The 11,590-nt window shown below is 45.4% G+C and overlaps 2 pseudogenes; both read left to right on the forward strand.

The window, feature by feature from the left end:
- Window positions 1–2,284: 2,284 nt before the first annotated feature.
- LOC119320579 lies at window positions 2,285–5,165 on the forward strand (annotated as a pseudogene).
- Window positions 5,166–5,888: 723 nt separating this feature from the next.
- On the forward strand, window positions 5,889–8,761 carry LOC119320580 (annotated as a pseudogene).
- Window positions 8,762–11,590: the final 2,829 nt, after the last annotated feature.

Here is an 11,590-nt window from a genome sequence, read left to right on the forward strand (position 1 = left end):
ACAAAATATATCACAAAACAAGATTAGGAAATAGTAGAATCCAGGTTACATAGACAGAACATACAAACTATTGAGGTTTTTATTATAGGTCTTCCGGTCAGTCCTCTTGATGGCAATTATCACGTCATGACAGATTGTGCTGGGCAGCACCGAGTAGCCCGCTACCCAATCATACCTAGCATATTTACAAAACAACAGATATTGGTCGATATGGATAGATAATAAGAAAATTGCAAAATAGTGAAAAATGGATTACATGCTATCCAAAAATCGTAAATCTTGTAGTGCCTACAGAGGATAACATAGTATCTACAACATATATGTTTCATCTATATCCAAATTAATTAAAACAGCCAAGTTACGGGTAAAAACTGAAGTGTTAAGTACTTGTGCATAGCATCCAAACAAGAAACAAAAATGAAGTGTTGATACTTGAAAGTTAAAGCTTAGATCAAAAAATATATAGTGAAAATAAATCAAAAAGCTACGAAGAGACAGTACTGGACATATATAAGAATGTAAAAATTTAGTCAAGCATCCAGCAGGAACAATAATATATTGACAAATGGAGATGCAAAATTAGCAGCAGCCGTGAGTTGACACGTTTCTCAGCCACCAGGACACTGCAATCCATATCAAAAGGATTACATGCAGACCAGAATAAGAACACCACCTTTTCAACATAAAAGCTTACAAAAAGGAAGACATCAAGTTTCATCAGGAATACCACTACGGGAAAACTTATATGACGAGAAGTTACGAATTAGTTCTCCAACAAGAGATGATGTTTGGAACATCTGTCATTTGGTGCAGAAAAAATAAAACTACATTATTTGTGTGTACATCTAAATCGCAAAGATTCAGATTGTTACAATATTTCATTATTTTATTGTTTCAATCATGTCTAATGGAGCAGCTTATTCAATGGTAATCTTGTACCTCTCCCTCTCACTCAGGGAGCAGCTTATTCAGTGGGGTAAACTCGTATGCTTAGCTTTCTTCCATCTACAAAAGCTGGAAGGGAGAAGGAGAAGTACACAAGTTAACCACCGAAAAAGCTGATCCCTGAGTGAGAGGGAGAGGCACAAGATTTACCACTGAATAAGCTGCTCCATCAGGTTTATGCACTTGGACCCCATCAGGTTTCAAAAATATATATAATTGTAGTTTATGCACCGGTCCTTCCGTAACTTAATATTATTTTTTTCATTCATCCTTTTCTAATGCATACATATAGAGACAAAGTTAACTGAACTCATCTCCCTCTGTGAACAAACTGAAATTCTCAAGTACACGTACATTTAGTGAGATACTGAAATTCTCAAGTACACATACATTCAGTGAGATAGTGAAATTCTCAAGTACACGTACATTCAGGACATGGTCTGGTTCATTGCATTAGAAAGCAAGAAGACTTGCACACATAGTAGAAGTTCATAAGTTCAGCCAACTAACTTGTACATACTTAGTTCAAGCAGGACATGGTCTGGTTCATTACATTACAAAGTAATAACCTATGAAAAAAAGAAGTAAATAAAGTAAAATTAGGTACTGCAAGCCTCACCATTTAAAAAGATGTTCTTCACAGAAATGCATTACATATTTTGTTTGAAACCAGTCTATGAATGCAGAATAAATGCAGGGGGTCGGTTTCTCAATAGCAAGGCAAGATTGAATTGGCATGAATAAGCTCATTAAGATCTATGATGAGCCAAACAACCAGCACTGGTTGCAATAAACAAACAAAGATCTTACCCTGCTATTGAGAAACTGATAAAAAGGCAAACAAGCCAGCTAGAAATGGAGCAATCATGTAGATTCAATCTGGAGCAAAATATTCACTTCCATGCAAGAACTAGCAGTTCAACCTTCAGCAATAATCACACATCGACAGGAGGACATTAATCTCTTGTGGTTCTGAGGACTAAGATATGAGATAGCTAAAGAAAATGAAGATGTAAAATCTGTCTATTCTTTTAGATTCGTAAGAAAACTTTGTAGCAATGTAAATACTAGTAACATGCGACTGGCTGCCCTGGTCAAAATCTTTACACCTAGTCACAGCAATATTAGTTTCTTTCTTCCAACTGAAAAATAGTTCATTATCTGAAAAATCGAACATAGAAGAGGCTATCGCAAGATATGAAGTGCTAAGCAACATCATGGACAAAAATTACAGAGAGGACAACCTCATGTACGACCTTGTTGAGACAAGGTCCCTTGTGTACGACCTAGTGAGGACAACCTCGTCGGCATGCACAAAAAAATTTGTGGAACATAGGGGATGGGGAGAAGCAAAGCCTCACCAGATCTTGAGGAGCACGAGGAAGAGGTGTCGTGGGAGTCGTGGGGTTGCCGGTGAGATCCAGGAGGACAATATTGGCACACGGGCATCGCCAAGATCCCAAGGTCAGCTCGCCGTAGGACGTCACCATCCTCCCGCATCGCTATCCTCCCGCATCTGCTGCCGCACGGGGCCCTCCTCTTGGCCTGCACGTTTCGTCCTCCCCTGACCGGCCAAGGACGCGGTGGTAATCGTCGTGGTAGTTGACGGTGCAGTGGTTTTCCAGATCTAGAAAGAGGTAATAGATGTTAGGGAATAGAGTGGCGGCAGTTGACAGTGCGGTGGTCATCGTCCTGCCTCTAGGAGAGGAGAGGGAGGGCCGGCGGCGAGCTATGAGAAGAGGGAGGCGATGAGATCTTGGGTGGCGGCGTTGTGTGGGGAACAATGGGGAAGTAGGAGGGGGCTGCGCAGGAGGGAGAGAGGAGGGGGCGGCGAGGAGGGTTAGGGTTAGGCTTTTATACGGGCAAATGTCAAGCGGGCTGTAGCGGGCTTTGGCGGGCTTGCGGGAGTGTACTACTCTATCCATGACAGTTTCTGAAAACGTCACCCGAAATCCGTCATGTATTAACAGATTTCTTGTAGTGGGTTTGGAGGCCCCCGAACAGCTTTTGACCAATTGGTCTAAAATGGTCATAAATTTATGACCAATTCTTCCAGGCTCACTGACAGAAGGTCATAAGTTGACATATTTCTTGTAGTGTACGCCTTGCACAGACGAGGGAAGGGCATGCCCTGCCACTGAGTTACCAAAAGTACCTCGGTGTCATTCCTGATGCAACCGTTGAAATCCTCGGAAAATCGAACGATGGTAAGACTGCTCGGGTTCTGGCACGGTGTCATCATAGGGCCTCTGTAGGGTGTGGTAAAAGTTTGGACACGTTCCGAGTAAGCCTCCCTTGAGGCTGCTTGTACACCACACCGTGTCTGAGCTAGTATCTGGGTATCAAGAGGGAACGAGACCAGTTTGTGCAGGAAGTTCTGGTACTGTTGCTCCGTTGGCCTTGAAAGTTCTCATGCTCTAAGAGCGAGCAACCGCATGGCACGTGCCACGGCCTCGCATTTTTCGGGGTCGCGTGCAATATTCGAGAAATTTATTGCTCTTCTAAGGTTTCATCGTCTGGAATTGCAGATCAGCAAGGTGGCACATGAAATCATGTCGGTTAGCGGCATGGGGAATCATTTGTGATGTCCTTGTGGCATGCCTACGCCTTGAGTGGACGGGGAGTTAATAGGTAACCCATGCTTGACTAATGACATATTCAGTTCCATGGGATTATCATGTACTGTATCTTTGTTTTCCAATTGCTGTTTTTCACCATGGTTCCGCACAAAGTATTTCTGGCATATTTAGAGTACATGATAATCAAAGTATACGCAGAGTATATTTTGCAATCTCTATTAGTAAACTGAACATGCTTGCAATCAATGGAAGTTAATCCAATCTTGTGATGATGTCTTTAGATGGAGAGGTGAAGTTCCCCCTGATTAAACATAGTAAGAATTTGTTTGAAGGAGGCGCACAGATATTTGTTGACCTTATGGTGTACGCAGGCAAGCCACACCTCTCCTAGTTTTACAAATTTTGATCTTAGTTCGCAGTTTGCAAATGGATTACCAAGGGAGCAATGTTAGGGATTTCCTTCATGCTAATGGACATGTGATGCTTGAAAGAGTGAAAAACAACTGTAATCTAAGATCATTCACTCGAAAAGAGATAGATGATATCACTGGTGGGTATAGCACAATATTGGGAGAAGGGGATTTAGTAATGTTTCCAAAGAAAGATTAGATGGTCTTCATCCCGTGGCGGTAAAGATATACAAAAATGGAACCAAGGAAGAAGAGTTAGCAACAGAGGTGATAGTGCATTCCCATATAAATCACAAGAATGTTCCAGACTGTTTGGTTGCTGCACAGAGGAGAATGCTCTTACAATTGTTATGGAGCTCGTATGCAATGGCAGCCTCTACGACATCATTCACTGCAGCATCAATGCCAATGGTTTTGCCCCCTTCCCTTTGGACAAACCTTTGGACAGCGCTATTGAGTTAGCATAAGTATTATCATGCATGCAATCAATGTATAATCATGTTCTTATTGGTGACATCAAAACTGCTAATATACTGCTAGATGAAAATCTGCAGCCAAAGTTATCGGATTTTAGGATAGCAAGATTGCTTGCTACTCACAAGACTAAGCACACCAGATCTATAATGGGTAGCATAGGTTACATGGACCCTTTGTTCTGTCAAAGTGGGTTTCTAACTCCCAAGAGTGGTGTATACAGTTTTGGAGTCGTATCATCACCCGAAAGAAAGCTCTGGACAGGAATATCAGCCTTACTCGAAGTTTTGCCGAAGCACTGAGAACAGGGAAAAAGGTGAGGCAAATGTTTGATGAGCAAATTATGAATGATAAAAAGAACATAAATTTTTTCTTGAAGATGTGGCACAACTAGCAGCAGAATGCTTGAAAATGGAGGAAAAATGCGTCCGGAAATGGTTGAAGTAATGGACAGACTCAAGACAATCAGAAAATATACAAACATCGCAAGGGCAGAGCTTCTACAGGTAATAAGGTGCTTGTGTACTCCATTCCGATTGGCACGACAATTTTAGTAGTTGCTCCTGCCTTGAATTAATCTTGAGTTATTGTGCCAACTAGTAGAACTAAATAATCAAATGTCTCTTGAGCACCTTCTTATATTAAGCTTTATTTCAATTCCCCCCTAATGCAGGTAGAAGTGGAAAGGCAGAGGATGTGTCCTTTCCCATACCCCTATTACAGCTTCTACTGCAAAAATTCCACCATGAGAATGTAACGACCCGATCCCAATGGATCGAAGTCTCTGTGCTTAAGTGTCATCCCTGGATCGGTATGCTGACACACACAGTACTCAAGGAATTTAACAGAGTTCAATCACACAGTTATTACGTCGAGGTCTTCATAAAGAGTATTTATTGCAAAAATAATATGGCTGAAGGCCACCTAAATAAAGTAACGGTGGAAGCTTCGATCTACTGATCTAGGGTTTCCCCCGGAGGTAGCGGATAGAGGTCTTGAGCTTCTCCACGGCAATATCCTTCAAGAAGGTAACAACACAAAAAAGTGATGCCATCACCGGTCTTGGCAACAAGCCAAGACTGAGGTTTTCACCCGGATCCACTCGACGAACCTCCATCTTGCATCATGCGCACGGACCACCACCGATCTCTGTAGCTGCGGAGCGAGCAAGCCACTCTAGCCAGATCAAATCTGACCGAAGGGCCAACTACGCTCGTGGCAGATCAGCCCACCAAAGCCCTACATGCCACCACCAATCTGAGGTGCTGCAGCACCGTGGCCAGATGTAGCAGCTCCACCACTCATCTGCCGCCGCTCGCCGCCGGGAGCGAGCCACCGCCGCGGACACTCGGATCTGGGGGCGCACTACCGCCCGCCCCGGTGCCCCGCACCGGCGCCACCCTCGCGCACGAGAAGGAGAGACTCCTCCGCCATCGCCATCAGCCGCCCAGGCTTAGCCCGACGGCTTCCTCCAGCGGCGATGGAGGGGAGGGATGGGATGGGGATAGCCCTGCGGCTAAGGTTGGGGCCCCTCGGCCGCCGGCGCAGGGGGGAGCGGAGGGGAGGGATGGGATCTGGAGATGGGAGGTAGAGGTAGCGGATAGGAGGCAGAGGTAGCAAATGAACCTACTTGCAGTCAATCAAAGTTAAGCCAATCTTTGGCTGATGTCTTTAGTTGGAGAGGTCAAAATGCCCCCTGATTAAACAAAGTAAGAATTAGTTTGAAGGAAGCACACCGATATTTGTTGACATTCCGATGTACGCAGGGAAGCCACACCTCTCCTCGTTTTACAACTTTTGATCTTAATTTGCAGTTTGCAAATGGATTACCAAGGGAGCAATGTTACGGATTTCCTTCATGCTAATGGACATGTGATGCTTGAAAGAGTGGATAACAACTGTAATCTAAGATCTTTCACTCAAAAAGAGATAGACGATATCACCAGCGGGTATAGCACCGCGCTGGGAGAAGGGGGATTTGGTAAGGTTTACAAAGGAAGATTAGATGGTCTTCGTCCAGTTGCAGTAAAGATATACAAGAATGGAACCAAGAAAAAAGAGTTTGCCAAAGAGGTGATAGTGCATTCCCAGATAAATCACAAGAACATTGTCAGACTGTTTGGTTGCTGCATAGAGGAAAATGCTCTTGCAATTGTTATGGAGTTTGTACACAATGGCAACCTCTACAACATCCTTCACTGCAGCAATGCTAAATGTGCTGTCCCCTTTCCTTTGGACAAACGTTTGGACATCGCCATTGAGTCAGCTGAAGTATTATCTTGCATGCGTTCAATGTATAGTCCTGTTATTCATGGTGACATCAAACCCGCTAGCATATTGCTAGATGTAAATCTTCGGCCAAAGATATCTGATTTTGGGATAGCAAGATTGCTTGCTGCTGATGTGACTCATCATACCAGATATGTCGTTGGTTGCATAGGTTACATGGACCCTTTTTTCCGTCGGAGTGGGATTCTAACTCCGAAGAGTGATGTATACAGTTTTGGAGTCGTTTTGCTGGAAATCATCACCAGAAAGAAAGCCCTGGACGGGGATATCATCCTTGCTCAAAGTTTTGACGAAGCCCTTAGAAATGAGAAACATGTGAGGCGAATGTTTGACCAGGAAATTGCGAATGATAAAAAGAATGTGAAATTTCTTGAAGATGTCACCAAACTAGCAGCTGAATGCTTGAAAATGGAGGACAAACTGCGTCCAGAAATGGCTGAAGTAGCGAACAAACTTAGGACAATTAAAGAAGCTTACCACCAGTCCAAGGTCGGAAATTCTACAGGTAGTAAGGAATTTTTATAATCCTTTCTAAGTGGCATGTCAATCTTAGTAGTCCCTCTCTCCCTCAATTAAAGAAACTTAGGATTTCATCCCTACGGCCACACCCTACCTCTCGCCACCACTGGCGTGAACCGCTTGGCTCGGTGCAAAGCCACAACTTTTACCAAGAGATTGCGAGCGCCGTTATGTGGTCTCTGGCTGTGCTACACCCTGCTCTTGTCTTGTTTCTCCTTCGCTTTATTCTCCCGTGACATCTCGCAGCTACTCTATATCAGTGGGTTCATCACCAGGAGGCAGCGGCGATGGGACGTGGGCGTGCAGCACATTAAGCCAGCAGCACACCAGCATGGCCTAGCAAGATCGGTGAGGTGTCCTCTCCTGTTTACGGCCTGCTTGATTTGGGATTGGTCATCAACACAGACGAAGTTCCCTCCTTTTCTAAAAAAACAGACGAAGTTCCCTGCTGTGGGATTTGCTTCCCTCCAACGCCGGCCATGTGTTTGGTGTTGATGCCCTAGATGATATGTCATCCGTATTTACTGCCTACCACGCGCCCGTTCTATTCGTTTTGAGAAATGGTGTATGCTCTCTGTTTAGACTCTGCAAGCTAGGTACTTGATCAAATGCTTAGCAAAATTGAGTAGACTAGCATTCATTTATTGATTTACTGTATTTAACTAGCACAACTCGCTTTCTTCTATAGATTGGCAAAAATATTATGGTAGAACACTAAAATATCTCTAGTTAAGTGGCATTTCTGCCGCATAATTATTTCTGTTAATTTCTTTGTCAATTGGTTGATAGGACCTAATTTTATTGAAGCTGCTAGGCGATGGCTTGCTCGAGGAACTACAGTCTTAGTGGAAGGTGGCTGTGAAAAAGTACTTAAACAGACTTTCAAGATTCTTCCAGATGAGCAGCTGAAAATATCTCATGTGTGCTGTCTATCAACATCTGCTGGTCCTCTGATGGGAGTTATGTGCATTTCTACAGCTAAAATGGCATTCTGCAGTAACAATCCTCTTTCTTACAAAGTTGAAAATGACACTAAATGGAGTTACTACACGGTAAAGCTTATTCACTTCCTTGTAGCATTTATCTGTAGGTTATGAGATAAGGTGTGCTCGTTGTCGCTTCACTTAATCAATTTATATATACCTTATCTGTTGTTAGAAGTAATTGAGGACTGTTTTATTTTTGTATTTCATGAAATGTATGAAATGGCAAAAGTGTTTGGTCAGAGGTAATAGTGCTTAGGAGATGATGCTTGTTTGTTTCCACAATGCTAGCTCCAACCAGTTCATATATTAATTGCTGTGCTAGTACATCTTTAATGTATAAGTTTTTCGTTACCTAAAAAAACAGGTGATCATTCCTCTTCGTCGGCTAAGAACAGCTAAGTCTTCAGTGAGCACATTAAATCTTCTGAAAAGTATATTCAGATTGTGTCGGTTGAAGGGCATGAGCTATGGTTTATGGGTTTTCTGAAGTACGACAAAGCAATATCCAGCCTGCAAGAAGCCCTTGTCAGTTCTCGTTAGTTGCAACCGTAGATATTAAATGGAAGTTTTAGTTACTCTCCAAGCCTATTTATGTTAGTTTCTACAAGCGGAAGAAATTTCTATTACTTCTATGGAAAATGTACAGGATTGGTGTATGTGCCCCATATTTGTTTGTGCTAATGCATGCAATAGCTTTGCTAGCGCAGTTGAAAGATGGTGAGTGAGGGAGTCCTGGATTAGGGGGTGTCTGGATGGCCGGACTATGACCTTTGGCCGGACTCCCGGACTATGAAGATACAAGATTGAAGACTTCGTCCCGTGTCCGGATGGGACTTTCCTTGGCGTGGAAGGCAAGCTTGGCGATACGATATGAAGATCTCCTCCCGTTGTAACCGACTCTGTGTAACCCTAGCCCTCTCCGATGTCTATATAAACCGGAGAGTTTTAGTTCGTAGGACGAACAACAATCATACCATAGGCTAGCTACTAGGGTTTAACCTCTCTGATCTTGTGGTAGATCAACTCTTGTACTACCCATATCATCAATATTAATCAAGCAGGAGTAGGGTTTTACCTCCACCGAGAGGGCTCGAACCTGGGTAAAAACATCGTGTCCCTTGTCTCCTGTTACCATCCGCCTAGACGCACAGTTCGGGACCCGCTACCCGATATCCGCCAGTTTTGACACCAACATTGGTGCTTTCATTGAGAGTTCCTCTGTGTCGTCACGCTTAGGCCCGATGGCTTCTTAGATCATCAACCACGACGCGGTCCAGGGTGAGACTTTTCTCCCCGGACAGATCTTCATATTCGGCGGCTTCGCACTGCGGGCCAACTCGCTTGGCCATCTGGAGAAGATCGAAAACTACGCCCCTGGCCATCAGGTCAGGTTTGGAAATTTAAACTACATGGCCGACATCCGCGGGGACTTGATCTTCGACAGATTCGAGCCACGGCCGAGTGTACGGCACTGTCCCGATGGGCATGATCTAACACTGCCGCCGGATAGCGCCCAGAGTGCCACTCAGGTGTCCGCTCCGACCATTAGCTCGGAGCTGACTGCGCTAGTCGGGGACGGACGGTTGGACGCCGCCCTAGGAGCTGCAATCTCTATGGCGATATAGCCGAATACCATCCTAGTCCGTTCCAAGGCCCGTGACTCCAAGGTGTCGGACTCTATTCCGGACTCCGAATCTTCTGCACCCCTTCCGATCGAACCCGATTGGGCTCCGATCATGGAGTTCACCGCCGCGGACGTCTTTCAGCACTCGCCCTTTGTCGATATCCTGAACTCCCTAAAGTCTCTCTCTTTGTCAGGAGAGCCCTGGCCAGACTATGGTCAGCAGGGTTGGGATGCGGACGACGAAGAAATTCGAAACCCACCCACCACCCACTTTGTAGCCACTGTCGACGATCTAACCGACATGCTCGACTTCGACTCCAAAAACATCGACGGTATGGACACCGATGAAGGAGATGACCAAGAACCAGCACCTATAGGGCGCTGGAAAGCCACCTCATCACACGAGGTATACATGGCGGACACACCTAAAAGAAACGACGACGAGGATCAAAAGGGCGCAACCAGGGATCGCTCCCTGGAAAAACAATCAAAGCGGCAGCGTAAGCGCCACGCCAAGCCCCACCTCGACAAAGACCCAGCCATAGAGCAGGGCGAATCAACGGAAGACGAACATGCCATCGAGCAACCGTCCAAACAGGGCGGACAATCCGAACAACCCGTCCCGGGGAAAGATAATAGTCCGGACGACCTCACGCCGGACAAGTTGCTGGAACATCAGAACCTCCACCAAAGGCTCGTTGCCACAGCACGTAGCCTGAAGAAGCAGAAGCGGAGGCTCAAAACAGCGGAAGATGCACTCAGGATAAGATGGGGCAAAGTCCTCAATACCGCACACAAGTACGGCAACAGTCGTCACACAAAGAGCTATCCAAAGCGGAAATTACTACCGGAATTTGATGAAGAGGCCCTAGAGCCCCCACAGTCAAAAAACAAGGAAGCCACCACGTTGGATAGACGACCCCACGATCGATCTCAAGCGACAAAGGGCGCCGCACTCAATACGGCACGCGATCCGCCCAAGGATTCACATCAAAAAACTGGCCCAACCAGATCCATCTATGGGCCAAGAAAGCAAGCTCCAGTGAGCAAAGCACTGCAAAAAATATCCGAACATCGCGGCACACCTACATACAGGGGCGCCGCACATCCCCTATGTTTTACCGATGAGGTACTGGATCATGAATTTCCAGCAGGATTCAAGCCCGTGAATATAGAAGCATATGACGGAACAACAGACCCTGGAGTCTGGATCCAGGATTATATCCTCCACATACACATGGCCAGAGGAGATGACCTTCACGCCATAAAATACTTACCCCTTAAGCTCAAAGGGCCAGCCCGGCATTGGCTTAAAAGCCTTCCCGAAAACACCATGGGAAGTTGGGAAGCACTTGAGGACGCTTTCCGGGAAAATTTTCAAGGGACCTATGTCCGACCTCCGGATGCAGATGATCTGAGTCATATAACTCAGCAGCCCGGGGAGTCAGCCCGGAAACTCTGGAACAGATTCCTTACTAAAAAGAATCAGATAGTCAACTGTCCGGACGCCGAGGCCCTAGCAGCTTTCAAACATAGCGTCCGAGATGAATGGCTCGCCAGACACCTCGGCCAAGAAAAGCCAAGAACAATGGCCGCATTAACAAGCCTCATGACTCGCTTTTGCGCAGGAGAGGGTAGCTGGTTGGCAAGAAGCAGCACCAGTGACCCGAGTACATCCGAACTCAAAGATGGAAACGGGAAACCGTGCCATAACAAAGGACAGTGCCAGATCAAGGATAGCAGCCCGAGGAGCACGGCAATCAA

The sequence above is a fragment of the Triticum dicoccoides genome, chromosome 6B, assembly GCF_002162155.2.
Source record: "Triticum dicoccoides isolate Atlit2015 ecotype Zavitan chromosome 6B, WEW_v2.0, whole genome shotgun sequence".
Taxonomy (NCBI): Eukaryota; Viridiplantae; Streptophyta; class Magnoliopsida; order Poales; family Poaceae; genus Triticum; species Triticum dicoccoides.